The sequence below is a fragment of the Pyrgilauda ruficollis genome, unplaced genomic scaffold, assembly GCF_017590135.1.
Source record: "Pyrgilauda ruficollis isolate IOZ18807 unplaced genomic scaffold, ASM1759013v1 scaffold6, whole genome shotgun sequence".
NCBI lineage: Eukaryota > Metazoa > Chordata > Aves > Passeriformes > Passeridae > Pyrgilauda > Pyrgilauda ruficollis.
The window spans coordinates 9,511,447-9,528,500 of NW_024527710.1; the positions used below are offsets into that span (position 1 = coordinate 9,511,447).

The 17,054-nt window shown below is 49.2% G+C and overlaps 1 protein-coding gene across 2 annotated transcripts in view; it reads right to left on the reverse strand.

The window, feature by feature from the left end:
- Positions 1–17,054, reverse strand: part of ERI3 (ERI1 exoribonuclease family member 3) — a 118,787-nt gene that overhangs the window by 37,073 nt on the left and 64,660 nt on the right. The gene's annotated exons all lie outside the window — the stretch shown is intronic.

Below are 17,054 nucleotides of genomic sequence, written 5' to 3' on the forward strand. Positions count from 1 at the left end.
CTGGCGTATCTTTGCTGCCGTGAGGGCCATTGTCCCCAGATGAGATCAGGTCAATCCAGCCGCCCCTATCTCCCTCCTGCAGCGGGGGATCATCGCTAACCGCAGCCACAGTGTGGCAGGCATTGCTGACACCCTCCGCAGGCTGCAAATGCCAGGAGATGCTCTCTGCAGCAGGAATGGGGATGAAATGGGTGACCAGAGCTGAGAGGTGTCCCCCACCAGCCCACCAGCCATCTGCCTGCTGCTGGGACCTCCTGCCAGCCCCTCTTTCCTGCTACCTGCTGCTCTGTCTAGAGCGGGCAGGTCCAGCCCCTGCGCAGCCCCTTCTGCTGGCAGCCCCCCGGGAGCCACGGGGCTTGGGGGAGTTAATTTATTAGTGGCCGATGTAGCCATTCATGCTGCTTTGTTACTCCTGCCTTAGCAAAACAGAGGGCTCCACAGATAATTAATAGACAGCATTGCTAATCCTGTTGGGAGATGATTAGCAATTAAAACTCCTAATTAAGTCTATGCATAATTCACTGAAATTACACTTTGTGTACACAACGGGGAGATTTCCTTTGCCTTCCGAGCTTGACAAACACGCTCTGGTATGTTCCCTCCCGTGATCATGATGCAGGCCAGCCAACCACGGGGTGGGGGGAGCCAGAGGTTGGGGCGCAGGATGGGACCCTGCCACCCATCTTCTGGGTGGCAGAAGTGGTTCCATGTGTGGTTCCCTCTTCTGGGCACAGAGCAAACCCAGGCTGAGCATAGGAAGACTCCCATGCTCAGCTCCAGTAGACCAGCAGTGGGGGCCATCCCTGGGGAAGTGGTATGTCCGGATGGGGAAGGACCAGGGGTGTCCCTGCCCAGGGAGCTACCATATCACAGGCTGCCTTCCCAGCCCAGACATTCCTTGGACTCTGCCCAGAAGCAACTGAGGTAGCACAGAGGGATGCTGGCAGGATTCCGGGAAAGCCACAGGGACAGCTTTGGAAAGCTCCTGGTAGCTGGGTGCTACTGCCAAGCTCAGCCTGCCTCCCCTGGCTGTGCAGCAGCAGGGAGCTGGCAGCACGTGCCCCAGCCCTCGGATCAGCACCGGGCCCTTCTCTGCATCGCGTTCTGCCTTCCTGATCAAGGTCATTCGGTACAGCTGCAATACCTGAGCAAACTACCTAAGCAGCTGGGGTGGAAGTTGGCCTGACCACTGAAGGTCAAGTGTGCACTTATGCATATTCAAAGCTGCCTGCAGGATCGATCGGATTTTAATTGTTTTTCCTGGGGTTTTGGAAGGAAGTGCCAGGGGCATTGATCAGTCCCAGACAAGGCTGCTCACACTCCAGGGCTGGCAGGGACCATCACTGCTGCAGGCACAGGGAAGTGCAGGCAGCGATGATGAAGGGATGAAGGCAGGGGAGAGGTCAGCCACCGCTGGCCGAGAGGAGGAGCCACTGCTGGGCTGTGCTGGAAAAGAAAGTTTTTTAATTAAAAGTGGCAATTCTGAGCCGCCTGCTGGCAGCAGCCACACAATCAAGAGCAAGGAGCTTTGCTGTTTAATATTTAAAGACAACGTTTAATCTTTAAACAGGAAAGTTCTTCCTCTGACTATTAAAGCGAGGCAGAAAGCGCCGTGGCTCCCCAACACCAGGGGTACCCAGCCTGCAGGGGTGGCTGTGGCCACTGGCTCACTGGAGCTGCTGGGACACTGGTGTCAACCACTTCCCTGCCAGCTCTGTGACCACACAGCCACCAGCAGTGGCGCAGACCCCTGTCCCTTCAGTGCTTATCCCTGTGGCAAATTGTAAGAAAGTCTGAGATGACCCTGGTTTGCTTGCAAGCCAAAGGATTTTTAAAAAAGCCATTAAACCCTTCCTGTGAGGAAATTGCACTACTTTGTACCTCACTCTGGTTCAGTCTTCGTGTTGCAGAGACTGAGTTGCTCCTTTTTAGGTCAGACACTGAAGCAGAGCCAAGACCCTGTGGTTTTTTATTTTTATCTGCATTTTAATTGATAAAAATTCAAGCATCTTTTAAAAAGGTTCTGACCAAAATTCCAATTTAGAGAGAAACTCAGTGTTTCTGATCTGATAAAAACCACTTGAACAATGTTTACAGAATAATTTTCAAGCAGCCTGAATACAACTATTTTCATTCATACCATCTCCTAGGAAGGTTTTCCTTTTTTCCTGATTTTGTTTGTAATCCTATGAAGGCTACATTTACCTCCTTGCCAATGCTGCTCCAAAGTCAGATGATTATTAATTATATTTATTTACTTATGCAATCCCATAGGCATACACAGCAGTTCACAGACAAATACCACCCTGGGTCCCTTATGGAGGGATCTTGAATCAAAGGTAAGCAGATATTCCTGTGATAAATGTGAGCTAATAGCAGCAGGAGATTAGGAACATACCGTGTTTCTATGCATAGAGCAAGCACCACGGATAATCCACATCTTGTTAAACAAGTGCTGGTGTGGGGAGGTAGGTCATTAGGTAACCTGTAGCCCACATATCCTGCAGAAAATCCAAAAACCAGAAGTGGGGATAAAACATGGGGCATGGAGATGATGCACACACAGAATCACAGCATCTGAGGCTGGCTTTATAACAGAGCAAAAAAAGGTCTGAAACCAACCTCCTGTTGTACCAGGTCACAAACCTTCCCAGTAGCTATGACACTGCTTCAGATGGCAAAGAGACTGAAACAATAGCTCCTCTGTCCTCCTGACTGCACTGGGGTACAAAGATGGTCCCCTGTGCTGGGACAGAGGGCATGCCAGTGAGGCTGGGCAACCCCATGCTGGTGGTTGCTTGTGCAGTTTGGCAGTGAGTTTGGCTCACCTGCCCTTGCTGCAATCCCAGTGCACACCAGTGCCCATCCCCAGCAACGCTGGGGCCAGCAAGGCGACAGCACCAACACAGTTGGGTCCTGATGTGCTGCTCTCTGGAGTTAGTTTAGGCTGCACACCACGGATTATAGGCAGCATAGCTGCAGAGAAGATGTACCATGGGGTCAGAAAATTCCCAGAACTGGAACCTGTCAAGCTGATGTATTGATCTAAGTGGACTGAATAATGCTCCATCATTTATTTATGGGAAGTGCCCAGCACACTTCACAAAAACTGGTGTTCGGCAGTCAAATTTAAGGCAAAATTAAACACCCCACAGCATATAAACAGGCACCTGTTCAGAAGTCAGAATAAGGGAGCCACACAAATCTTCCCCACATGCAGGACGAACAGAGCTGGTCCTCACAGAGCTGCCGGAGCTCTGCTGGGGCAAAGCGCTGATGTCTGCAGAGCCAGCCTTGTTCTTTCCACACATATCCAGGCTGTGACCTGCTGGCCAGCTCCTGGCCCCTCTGCCCTCCCCTACAGCTGCTGGCACTGCATCACCCTGGATGCTTTAGCTGAAGGGCAGGAGGGAAGAGGATCTTTTTGCTTTGCAGTGGCACGAGCATGTTCACAAACCACGGCTGCAAGAACCGCCAGGACTGGCACAGGGTGTCCTGCCCTGACCAGCTGGGAAACTGTCATTTTATTTTACATGTCCTACCAAGAGGTTTTAATAGCTATGTTTCGTCTGCTAATTGTAATTTTAATATTAATACAGACACTTTCAGGCAGGGAGAAAATATTTCCTTTCGGAAAAAATCCTCCCAGGAGCAAAGGGGCTTAAGCAGTCTGAGAAGATGCTGAAGGGTGGGTACTAAGCAATAAGAAAAGTGGTGGGTTTTGCTGAAAATCTCCATTAAGAATTTCAAAAAGACACATGAAATATACATGGTTTTAAATACACAGAAAGAAGGTGTGAGACCTCCCAGCTGCCCTTAGCTTAGGCAAGCAGCAGGTACCAGCTATGCTCCCTCAGGATCAGGCTGGGCACAGCTGCCTACTGATCGAAGGTGAACACCCTGATGTTTCTGCAATGGAGAAAATGTCTTTGGAACAGCAAAATCATCTTCCTCCTCCTGTCATGTCAACTGTGCACTGCATCCACCCAAAATAAGCACTTCCCATCTAACTGCCCTTATTCCACTGCTGCTACAATGAGGTGTCAAGATTTTATATTACAGCGTATGGTAGGAACAAAAAAGAGGTCATGGCTATGACTAAGTGGGCTTTTAAACACGGTTTGAAATGTTTTTAGTGACTGCAAGGTTTTGGGGCTGGGACTGTCTTGCAGGACGTCCCTGAACAGCACCTAGGACACTGGAGGTTCCAGAGTGTTCCCATTTTAATTGCATGCTGGTCCAGGAATGGGAGATGAACATTTCTTGCTGGGATTTCTTGCCATGCAAATTTACCAGCATGATATGAGGAAAATGTAACACCACTGAGGAGCTGACCCCACCGCCAAATCATTTAGTTGGAGGCTCCTGAACAGGGCTGAATGCAATTAAAGAAAAATCAGGTAATGAATAAGCTTGCCAAGCCACAGCTGACAACAGCAGAACTCTGTCACAGGGAAGGCGCAGAGGAAAGCTTGCCTGGCAGGATGGAGGCACGGAGCCTGGGATGGCTCCGGCAGCACTGGAGCCTGCTACCCTCGCTGGCTGTCAGGAGGCAGGAGCTAAGCCCAGGTGTAACGTGTTCCTTTTAAGCAGTTTAGTCAGAAGTGTTGCCACATTCACAGCTTTTCAAGTATTTTTAAATCACTTACAAAAGCAGGATTAAATGATCAGGAATTCCATTTAATAGGACAAATAAAGAAATAACAATCTACTCCATCAGCCCTGTGAAAGGCAGGTTTGATTTAAGAAGAAAATAAATAAAAAAATAAGTATAAAAGAGGGAGACAAAAAAGGAAAGGGAGGTGGAAAAAAAGGATAATGTGTGTTTACTCAAGCAAAGAAAAAAATATTTAAGTGATGTAGGGGAGAAGATTGCGGTAACTAGTGAAGAATAACATCGTCTGCTTTGCTGTCAAATCACACAAGAATTTCAGTAATAGATTCTCATTCTGACACTCAATTCAATTCGAAGGTGATCCTGCTTTATCCCAACACATCAAATATTAAACACTCGTATTAGCCAGGGTGCCGTCGCCTTTCCCGGCTTAGACGCGGCAGGAAGCTTTTCCCCCTACTTTCTCTCACTCGCTATAATATTCTCAATGTTATCTAAACATGCCTTCATACACTGGGGTTCCTTATCAATCCCATTTGGGGAGGGAGGGGGGTGTACTTAAAACGGTATTAGTTTGGGGGGCTTTTATTATTATTATTTCCAAAGCTTTTCAATTTTGTGTGGAAAAAGCTTAGAAAAAAGAGGTGGAGGGAGGGGAGGCGGCGAGAGACGGAGAGGGAGCGCGGGAGCGAGAGAAAGTATAAAAAAGGGAAAAGCAGCCAGCAGCTCTTGTTTGACTGATGCCTTTCAACAAGGGCAGTCTAGCTTGTCAAAGCCTGGGCTCGAGATGAATTGGCATATCTATTCAGCCTGCCTCTGGATGTCATGCAATACAGTTTCATATTCCCAGATAAGGCACGATAAGCAATTGCTGCCCTGACACCAACTCCATCCATCCCTGCCTTTCTGTCCACACATATTAGAGATCTCTGCTGCACCACTAACAAGAGGCATTTAATTTTTACAAACACGGTGGTGAGAGGGGCCTCCAGACTGACCAGGTACAGCATCAACACCACTCATGTTTAATTAGTTTCTCTCAGTGCACTGAGAACACTCATGAGTGGTACAGGGTGCACAAAAACAACTTTTGCCCAATGTAGCACCTGTGAACCTAAGCATTGAATTAAACATCTGTGCCAATCATTACTGGGCAGGGGTGACAAAAGTATTGTGTCCTTTGCCAAATATATCTGCAGTGCCGCTGCAGGAAATGGTTTGGCTGGGGTTTGGACATGGGAGGACGCTGGGGAAGAAGTGAGCAGTGCCCTTTCCCAGGGAACATCACTCTCCAGAGCACAAACCCTCCGAGAGCTGTGGGGGGAAGGAGAGCAGCTGACACACTGAAAAAGAGGACACCATGCATGAGGTCTGGCCCCACCTGAGAGAAAATAAGGGAAAATTGGAAATTCCTGTCAGTGAGAGAATGAGATCTGCACAAAATCTTCTCACATTGCTAAAAAGGTGCTGAGGCTTTGCCCGGCACTCTGCCCTCTTCACACAAGGGCTTTCCACAGATCAGTGCCACACAGCCAGCTTCCCCCATGTCCTGGATGCAGGGAGCCTTTGGCAAGCCCAGCTGGTGTCCACTTCAGTCCATTTGCAAAGCTGCTTGTTAGAACAGAAACAACTTTATGCGTCACATCACGGAGTAAATTAAACAAATAAAATTATGAATGGTCTGTTTTTTGAAAGGTGAGCGCTGGGCACACAGGAGCTCCCTGGCTCTGCCCACCTTTGGGAAATGCTTTAGAGGGTGAGGTGCCCCCAGACCTTGGGAGGAGGACAGGTCCTTGTTAAGGGAAGGCACCAAGATGTCAGAGAACATGCAGAGGATGCAGCGTAACTGCATGTGCTTTCTCCTTACTAAAATAAGCAGCTCATGCCATCAGAGCTCTGTACATAGGAGCTCTGCAAAAGGGAAACTGAGGCATGCTGTGATCTCTTGCCTTGCCTATTCCATTCAAACACATCTGAGCAGCCTCATCCTGCTTGTGTTCTGGCAATATCTCAACTCAGCCACAGCTGTACAAATTCACTGCTAAAACTCATCTGAACTTCAGGTGTGGCAGAAGGGACCCTGCAGCCACCAAGAGCCCCTCTCCAGGGTGCATTTGGATGCTGTGGTCCCATCAGGCAGCAGGAAGGTGTCCATGCTGTTGTGCAGGTTTAGCATGTGCCTTGGCTTAGGCTGCAACAGAAACACGCTGGTGTGCCTGACTCCAGGGTGTCAAAGTGCCAAGCGGTTTAGGCTTCACATTTCCCTGTGTTTGAACAAGAGCAGTCTTTGCCTTGCTCCCAGGCTACGGATTATCCTGGATAAAATGTTCTCTACCGCTGTGTGCTCTGCGGCTGGCGACACACTAGGTTAATGCCGTGGAGATCTGGGTCAGAACCCTGGGTTTGGTCACAAGCAAAACAAAACTACAGGTCTGGGAAATAGAGTTGGGTGTGCACAAGCCAGTGCTGGCCCAGGAGAGGGGACAAGCAGAGCCATAAACCACCAAGAAAGCAGCCCAAGGATGGGGGCTGCTAGCATGACCAGAGGGTCTGGGAGACACATGCCCTTTGCCTTTCCCAGGCACTGAAGTGGCAGGGCTGACTTCTCATGGTGTCCCTGTGCTCCTGGCAGCACTGCAGGGTGACAGACCCAAGCTGGGTTATTCTGATGTATGCAATTGGCTCCCAGCACTAAGATACACAAGCAGCTCCTGATTAGTGCCTGAAAGGCAGAGACACATGACGACATGGCAGACAGCTTCCAGGGAGTACCTACACGTGGCTGATTTACCCTTCCAGCCCTGCAAGGACAGGCTCACATCCTGCAGTGCTATCCCCTGACCACCCCAGCCCCTGTGGGGCCAATTCAAGCAGGAAAGCAGCACTAAGCCTTTCCCTACCACAGCTTAGTGGCCAGCAGAGCGGGAAGCTGGGTATGATACCAAGGAAAACCCACAAGCACACTTCATGGATGATTCACCACAGGCACAGAAGCCTCTCCATACAGACAGGAATGGATCAGTCCAATTCTGGCTGCTCCTGAGGAGACTGCGGGTTCACAGGGAGGGAGAAGATGCCTGTAATTGTTCTGGAAAACAGGAAAATGTTGACACTGCCCCATAATCAGACCCAATATCACTCTCTGTATACATGAAGACAGAAATGAGCATGATGGCCCCAGCAGATGTGCTGCAGGACTGAGCTGTCAGGGCAGCTGCAAGGTGGATACATCTCACCCTCCTTAGATTTAACTGGAGACGAACAACCACCAAAGAGAGCTGCATTTTTGCCATATTGCAATAGGGTGGGTAACAGTATCCATCCATTACTCTTCTCTTTCCAGGGTCAGACCATGACTGTGATGCTCAGACCTCCCCACACACCCCTTTAATCTAACCCCAAGCCTTTCCCAAGCAAAGCTGGCACCGGGCTTGCTGTCAAAACCTTCAAGACATTCAAGAGGGGGTATTTTCCCCCCTCAATTTCTGTCTTTACAGACACACACGCTCGCCTCTCCCTCGCTCGCTGTTTAATTTCCGTGTGAGAGGGAAGCAGGTGCCCGTGCTCCCGTGAGCTCTCCCTTCTCTAGGTTTTTTTTCCCTTTTTGGATCCTGCCCCATTAGTTTAGTGCCCAGCCATCTGCGACGTCTCCTGTAATGCTGTCCCCCTTGTGTACCAGGGAGCTTTTCCATTAGCGCCTTTAATATTCTGACACCTTAGCACAGGCTGCTATTACATTCAAACACTGATCGCCCTGTGAAATTACATCGCAGGGCTTGCTAAAATGGAATTGTGTATAATCAGGCTCCTCCATGCACTGTCAGTCCCATCACAAATACAACGTAAAGCAGGCTTATGGATGGGCTTAGCAGCTGCTACAAGTGTATTTTTTTTAATAGATGAAGTATCCCTTATTTAAAGCATTTCCTTAAGAAAAAAAAAAAAAAACAAAAAACAAACCAACAGTGAAAGACAAATCAACAGCTGCTGCATTATGTTAACCATACCACTGCTCTCTTAAAACATGTTATTTAATAAGGTAGCTATCTGTTTATCTATAACTATATCAAACAGAGAAGGAGGGCGAGATAAAGATAGTTAAACAGACAGCCGAGGAGATATCTGCCACTGGGAAATAATAGCTAAATAAAAAGTACCATTATTTACTCCGGAGCGGGGAGGAGGGAGAACCAGCAATTTCCTCCCAGTGTTCCCAGCTTCTGGCTCATAGGGGCAGCCTGTGCCAGCCTGCACATACCCCACTCACCTTGCTCCAGCCCGCTCATCTCCCCACTACCACAAAGATAAATCTGTGGGGAAAAAACCCAACTCAGGACCCACGTACTGAGGGTGCAGTGCAGGAAAGGCCAGAGGGTGCACGAGAGCCGCTCTGCTGCCAGGAGCTGGCCTGGTGGGGCAGCCCCCCATTTCCACATTTTAGGCTGAGACCAGCTTAAATTAAGGCAAAATCGGCCACAGCAGAGGCTCTGGGTGCATTTCTGCAGGAGAGACTAGCTTTTGGGTGGCCAGCACACAAGGGACCAACTGCCCAGCTTATTTTTTTTAAATTCTAGCTAAGGAAGTGATGGATTAGGACAAAGGTATTTCAGGGGGATGCAGGAACCGGCAGGACACAGATGATGTGTCAGAGAAATGAGCTCTTGAGCTCCCTAGCTCAGAGTTCAAAACGCTGCCTCTTACCATGCCCTAAAGGTTATTCTGTCTGTCTGCTGTGAAATGCGACGGCACATCACCTGAAGGGAGATTTCCAGAGGCGCTGTGACCCTTCTGCTATCTCCTCCGAGAAGCCTCTGCAGGAATGATGAGATTGTAGCTCATTTCCACACACCTTGAAAGAGACGGGCTGGATCAAACGTGCTGAAAGCAGAAGCAGCACATCCTTGGCAGGGAGTGTGCTCTTGCTGTAACAGGCTGGGAAACTGCGTCCACCCCACTGAAAGACCAAAGACATTACCTCTGATCCTAAGCCAGGATGGAAAAGCCAAAATACTGGTTTGTTTCACTGTGTGGGAACAGTTCTGCTTGGGAACCACAAAGTAAAAGCCAGTGACAGAACTGTTGCCCTTTGGAAAGGAACAATCTATTCCTGTGCAAAACACTGCTTTGACTTTTTGACTCCAGTTTTCCCAGTGCAAAACAAAGCCATTTGTCCAGAGCAGACACACTGCTCCTTTGCACGACACACAGCATGTTTCAGCATATGGTGGTCTGGACATTTTTGGCAAGGATGCCTCTGGTGATGGTTCAGCTGCTGTGCACAAACATGCCAGATGGGGATGATGGGACCATAGAGGGCAGAGACCCACAGACAGGTTACAGAAGAGAAGAAGAACACAGGGGAGGTGATGTACAACTGCACATCCATTCATAGTGCAGGTGCCAGACAATGCAGTTCAACTGTCTGGTTTCCACTATCTGTCACTGCCAAGGTTAGGTGCTTGCAAGGTGGCAGCAAGGGAGGGATGCTGGGTGACCAGCATGTTCACATCTCAGTTTAATAATCTGTTTGGAAAACCTAGGCCCTGGAGGATGCAAAAGAAATCAGAGTGATCCTGCAGGACCTTCTCACCACTTCTGTCCTGCATGTCTTATCACACACCTCTCCCTCAGCTCACATCCTACAATCCCTTCCATTTTCATGTTCACCAGGTCAGGTCTTCTTGGGACAGATACATGACCTTCTCTAAAACACCTCAGGCACAATGCAGAGAAACTGGTCCATACACAACAGACCAGAGAGGCATGGAGATACCTGCCCTGCTCCTTCTTACCTCCTCCTCCTCCCCGCAAACACACAGGAGCAAAACCCAAGTTTTCATTGCAGAGCAACAATCACAGCTGTTCCAGTCTCTGAGTGCTGCTGCTGTGCAAGAATTGAAAAAACCAGAGTTTCTCTGCACTCCCACAAGATGCAAACTGCTCAAAGGAGAGGCAGCTGGAAGAATGAGAGAAAAGCAAGAAATACAATGCATGAGACATCAGGGAAAAGATCAATAAAGATTACTAGGGCAGCAGCCCATCCCCTGCCCGCATTGGAGGCTCTCATGGCTGCAGTAAAGGAACACCAAGGAAAGCTAATAAGGTGCTGCTGTGCCAGTGCCTAGGGATGATACCTGTCTAATCAAAGGTAGAGTTTACACTGGATCATCTAAGCATCAGCTCTTCCTCATGATTATTGACTCAGGTCAGGGTTAAGACTGAGGAGGTTAAAGCAGAGGTGCCTCTAAGAGCTGTGATGGATGCAAAGACCAGGCAAGCAGCCCAGGTAGCAGAGCCTGCTGGGGTACCAGTGGCAAAATTGAGGTTTCCCAATTTCAATGGAAGAACAAACAGAAGGAGATGATCTGAGGGGCTGGGCAACACATCATGAGAGAATCAATTTGGAGAGAGGTTATGAAAGAAAAGAATAAAGGGACCTGCAAGGAGAACATGCCAAGGTCCTGAGAAGAGGTTATTAAAGGAGGCATGGGGGGATGAACCACAGAAATTCATGGAGGAGAGCCAGGCAGGAGTTTGGGGCAGTACCGGCTAATTGGACTGGAAAAGGGGCACCAGCACCATGTTATAGTCCTGAGAAGGTGACAGAGAAGATCATGTCACAGGTGACAGAAATGAAGGGCTTTGGGTCCTCAGGAGCTCAACTCATGACTTCCAAGAGAGCTTAAGGCACCTCCACAGCTCTTTGGTGCTGCCAGGCTTTACTGACCTCCAGCCAGGGTGGGCCCCTGCAAGGACACAGGGAGCCACCTGCAGCCAGCCAAGCAGGGTGTCCTTACTGGGCAAGCTGGGACACTCTCTAGCTGTGGCTTTTAACCATGTCTGCAATTCACCTGTAAGGTGCTGGGAAGGGCTGTGACACCCAGACACGTGGATGCCCCTGGGTCCCCTCCCTGTGGAAGGCGCCATCACTGCTTGCCACTGCTGAGGCCCAGATTCTGTAGCATAGCTGGCTCTTTGCAGCCAGTGAGCCTGGGAAATGCTAGTAGGATTTGCCTTGCTGCCTGCTGGTGATACAAGACCTGAGGAGCACATCCCAGGATCTCTGCCCAATGTTACTGTGCACGTGTAGCAGAGGGAGGGTCCCCATGCAGCCATGGCACGAGAACAGAGCTGTAGGGTCATGGAATGCTCATCCCACCCCCTCAGCATCCTTCAGCTGCCCTCTGAACCCATCCCTAACCTACATGTGCTGTCTCAGCTCTGGCTGTGGCTGGCGGAAAGATGAAAAGCAAGTAGGACCAAATGTCCCCAGAGAAGAACTGGTATGCAGCTGGTGGTTGGAGGGCTGAGATGTCATGAGTAGGTCCATGGGCTGTCCAGAAGGCACTTGGCTGTGGAACACTTGGCTTTCCCAATGTGGAACCATAGCAGGCAGCCTGCCCACTGCCAGTGTGCCAGCAAAGAGTAAGAAGCTGGTATGGAACAAGGTGTCCCAATTAGTTCACCACTAATCTAATTAGATCTCCTTAGGGAGGACTAGAGCTGGCAAAATGACACAGCTGCCTCCTTGACCAGACACTCAACCTCTCCCGCCTGCAGCATTTTATTTTTCAGATTTTTAACCTGCAGTACTGACTTTTTGTCTGGCTCAGCAGAACCTGCCCTGCCTTGGGTCCCATTGCTTCTCACCAGCAAAGCACAATTACATGTGTACACAAACAGGCATTGAGTGATCACACACAGCATCCAAGCTCTCTGCTCCAGTGTCAGGGAACAGCTGCTGGGGCTGCAAATCAGAGCTATAAGGAGACATGGGGCACCAGAAGGCAGAGCTGATCAGGAGGACATGGCAGAGTACACCAGGTCCCTCTGACTCCCTCCCTGAATGACAGCAAGGCATGTAAACCAGCCTGCCTGCCCTCCCCACTGCTGCCCTGCACCACCCCAGAGAGCTGGCAAACAAGCTTCAAACCAGACTGCTCCTTGTAATCGGAGTCAGTCAGTGTGTGTGTTACGCTTGAGTTGATGGCTGGTGTTAAATTCAATGCCTTGAGTATTGATTTCCTTGCACATCCCGGACTTTGTTAAAGGGTTAGCTGTGAACTGAGATCAAAGGGAGGTTAACTCGTTTCTCATAAGTGGTAAAGCAGACCTCTAGCAAGCTGGGCACCAGGCCTCCTCCACAGAGGATGCTCCATGCATGTTTTTAGCTACCCCAGTCACCTCAAAAGCCAGATAAAGTCACAAAGCTGCCACAAAGCAGGGAATAAAAATGATCTCAGCAACTCCCCATGGACCCCCAAGCTATTATGAGTGCACACTGGGGACGGACAACTAGGCTTAGCTCTTCTTCTTCCCACACTGTCCCCCACCACAGGGAGCTGCTCCCCTTGCCTGGCCACAGAATACAGGGGGGAAGCAAATCTTTCCTAGCTGCACCCCCAAAGAAGCTGCCCCTGGGGGGCTTGAAAGAGAGGAACAGAGCCCTCCCCAGGAAGACTGGGGCGTCCTAGAGCTATGGGCAGTAGACAGGAAAGGCAAAGTTGCTGCTCCCCAAAGGACCACCTGGCAGGGACATGGCACCCTCCCTGCCATGGCCAGGCATAGAGGACAATTTGAGCCAGCACTGCCATCAGCACCACCTCAACCTGTATGGCAACATGCCTGCTCCATTTTACTTTACTCTCTTCTTGGCTTTCCCTGCCCCACATAAAGAAATTTTGGCATTGACAGCAGGTTTTGCCAAGGCAGTAAGAGTTAAGTGCACAAATAACATGACACTAACAAGCTTTACCTTTGTAATTTTCAAGGGATGGAGGCAGGGAAAGAGGTGTAGGAGACAATCTGAAATTGTTATCACTAGTATTAATGAATGCCCAGAGGCACCAAGCAAGAAGCATCCATTTCAGATGAACATCTGTCAACAGTAAGTGGTAAAATTTCAGAAGTAGCTAAGGTACTTCAAAGCCTGGATTGCACCAGTTTCCCAGGAGGCTTAAGCACCCAAGTAATTTCTAACAGTAGGGTCCTGGCCGCTAAGTCACCTGGGCACCAATATTATTTCTCTACTCCAAGATCTACTTGCAGTGCAGTACAGCCTTCCAGCAGCCACGTTTTTCTTCAAACATTCAGTGGGTTTCACTGGCACTGTACCTTCCACCCCAGGGTGGCAGCACATCCAGTCCTCACCTCTCCCAGTAGCCAGGCAGCTTCAGTTGAAGAAATTACAGTACACTTTGCCCCCCACCCCTAAAAACCTCAACCCAAAGCACCCAGCAATGTTGGTGGCATAATTCCCCATCACGCAGCATTGGTAGGGTAGAGGGACCCATCACAGCCCATCTTGGGGGTGAAATCCTCAGTGGAAGCTTCATTCCTCAGCACCTATAGTCACATTTAACTATGAGGTCCTCTGTATAGTGCTGCCCCTGCCCCTTCTCCCCTCTCCCAAACTCCTGCCACCCAGCATTGCCCCAGCAGCCTATTTGTTTTTAAGTGAAAGGTTTATACCGAAGTGCTTAGGGAATATCTGCTCAGTGCCCAGCATACCAAGTGCTGAAGATTTCACTTAAAACTCTCAGCATCTGTGTATCTCAACTAAATTAAGCTATTTGCTATAAAAGAGCACAATGACAGTAATGGAATAATAACAGCATTAATAAAACACAACAATCCTCGAATGAGAAGTGGACGCATCAGCTAGCTTCAACCAAGAGAAGAAGGCTATTTTAAAATCACACACAAAAACCATCTGGGGGTGGAAAAAACCAACAAAAGCTCCGAAACGCAGAGGTCAGACTGAAATTATGTTTTTAACCTCAAAAGAAAGATGCTTGCCAGAGTCTTTCCAGCCAGAGAGCTCCCATGCCAGTTGGAAATTAATTTCCACAGCTCCCAGCAAAAAAAAAGGCTTAGAATGGGTATGCTGGCTCCACAAAAGAGGGGTGGGAGCACTTTTTGTGGGGAGAACACAAAATTGAAAGCCCAAAATAGAAGTGATCCCTCAAGCATCAGCAAGGTTTGTTTTTGGGGACAGACACATTGGAGTAGGGGGTGATGCTGAACATGTGAATGCTGAGCTAGTGACCAGGGCCAGATGCTGCTACATCATTATGCAAACATCCAGATGTCTCAAGCTCACCACACTGCCATTCCCCTCTTGGTGGAAAAGTCGCCTTCACTCTATCCACAAATTCTTCCTCTTTCCTTCGTTTTGGATGAGGGCAAGATTAAACACATCCCCTTCAGTTTCAGAGTCACCTAAACACTGTCTGTTGAAAGGATAAAATAGCCCTGGGACCTGCAGTAGAGATGGGAATAGGTGTACCTGAGACAAAATCACATCTCTGCCCCCTTTACGGGATGAGATTTAGTACATGGTGATGAGAAGAGCAATTAAAGAGCATTAAGTATGCTGTGCTGTGTCTCTGAGGTCTTGCCACAGCTCCAATCCTATCCAAAGCAACACCCCAAACTTGCATTGTGGGGGACTGGGAGGGTGGGTGACCCTGGGAAGGGGAGAAGATGAAGGAACAGGAGACCTCTATGTTCACCACCAGCTTCTTATTGACCACCATCTTGAGAAGTAGAAGGTACCTGAGAGCTGCTCCTCTCCTCACCCCAGCTGCCCAAAGCCCATGTGCAAATCCCCTCGAGGATAATGTGGCAGAGACAGATGTCACCTCTTCTCACTGACATGGAAGGAAACATGACCCAGGTCACAGTTGTGCAGGTGAGCTCATCACTGCCTACCCTTCCTCTGTGGCACAGCCTGAGCCACACAAGAGGCAACTGAATTATCCCTGACTCCACAAATGTGTTAGGCAGAAGGCGGGGAGTGGCTGGCTGGCTTTCCCACAGCACAGTGAATACCACCTTTGGGTCCACTTGCCATTTAAAAAGGAGTCAAGAGGGACCAAGAGGTCAGTGGTATAGTGCCCACTGTGCCAGGCTCATGTGCTGCAAGATGGCTGGAAGCCCTCTGGGTACAGGTCCATAGTACATGTCCTCCTGCCGGTCCCCTGAGCAAACAGGTTCAACTCAACTGACCAATCTCCAGGTGATCCTCCAAACTTGTACCTTTCTAAATTCCTATGGAGAAAATGCCAAAGCAGCAGCTGCCCCACACTTGAAGAGGCTGCAAGTTTCTTTGTTTTCATTATAAATTCCAATCCTGATGCCTTTTTATTTTTTTTTAGCCATTTCTGCTCTGCCCCCCGGAGGTGCTGCTGTGATTGAATGAAACACAACCCCAGGCTCCAATAAGTGTATTTCAATTACATCTGTCACCATGTAACAATGTAATGATATATCATGTGATATTAAATCCATGGTAATCATATCAGCGATTTTTTTAATAGTGCTCTAATCACATTATTACATCTCAATAATTAACAACAGAAGGCCTAAAAATCCTAGATACAAACCAGAAAGCTCAGAGGGTGCCCAGCTCCTGCCTGGGAGAGCCCTAGAGAAGAGCAGGATGGCAAGGTGCTGCCTGGTGGGCATGCCATAAGGGAACAAGGGCACAGGAGTGTGGCATCGGCACTGTCGTGCAGAGCATGCAGGTAAGGCCAGACGCTTTCCCAGTCACAGACTAAAGGAGAAGCAAGTATTTTGGAGCTAGGAAGAGACACTACATCCCATCTTGCAGAGCATTGCTCCTTTCTCATCTGCTGCTCCTGCACTGCCACTTTTCCTCCAACAACCCAGCTCCTCTTCTCTGCTAAGTGCCTTGTGAAGGTGTCATCCTGAGGCAGACAAGCACTGCTGGTGCCCCACTGCAGAGGGAAGGACAGTGTCTTGAAAAGGAAGGATGATCCTTCCAACATATCCTTACCAGGTGATGGAAGAATGGCATCATTTCCCTTCTCCCCTTGTACCAGCTTGAGACATGACTGAGAGAATCCCACCTCACTGAGCCACTTGCAGGGCTTGAAGTGACTCTGATTTATTTAGCAAAACAAATCTGTCATCTTAAAACTGAAAACTGGTGAGAGCCCTTTGGAGGGACAGTGGTCCTCTGGCTCACCACCTCCACTCAAGCTCTTGCCTGAATGTCTGGAGCACACTGGGGCTGGGGTTCAAAACACTGACTGACATTCCTTATGTGGAAGGCAGTCACTCAGTTTTGTGTGAGCAAGCTGCTCCCCACAGCTCCTACTGTATTTTGCTCTTTGCAGGATGAGGGCAAAGGGAGCAGCGGGCGGCAGCTGGTGCAGAGTGCCGGAGTGTGGGGAGTCCTGTGCCGCACCATCCCCGGCTGTGACAGAGCTTTCTTCCAGTTGCAGCCTGGTCAATCTAGCACTTTCCACATCACAAGCTGATCTGAAGAGAGCCTCATTACCTGCCTTAAAGTTCCAGCCAAGCACTTATCTCTTAAAGACAGGATTTAAGAAAAATTTGACTGATCATTTCTCTCCTCATTTAGTTTGGCTGCTCTGAACCAATTCAACCTGTGAAGTTGAAATAGTGAGAA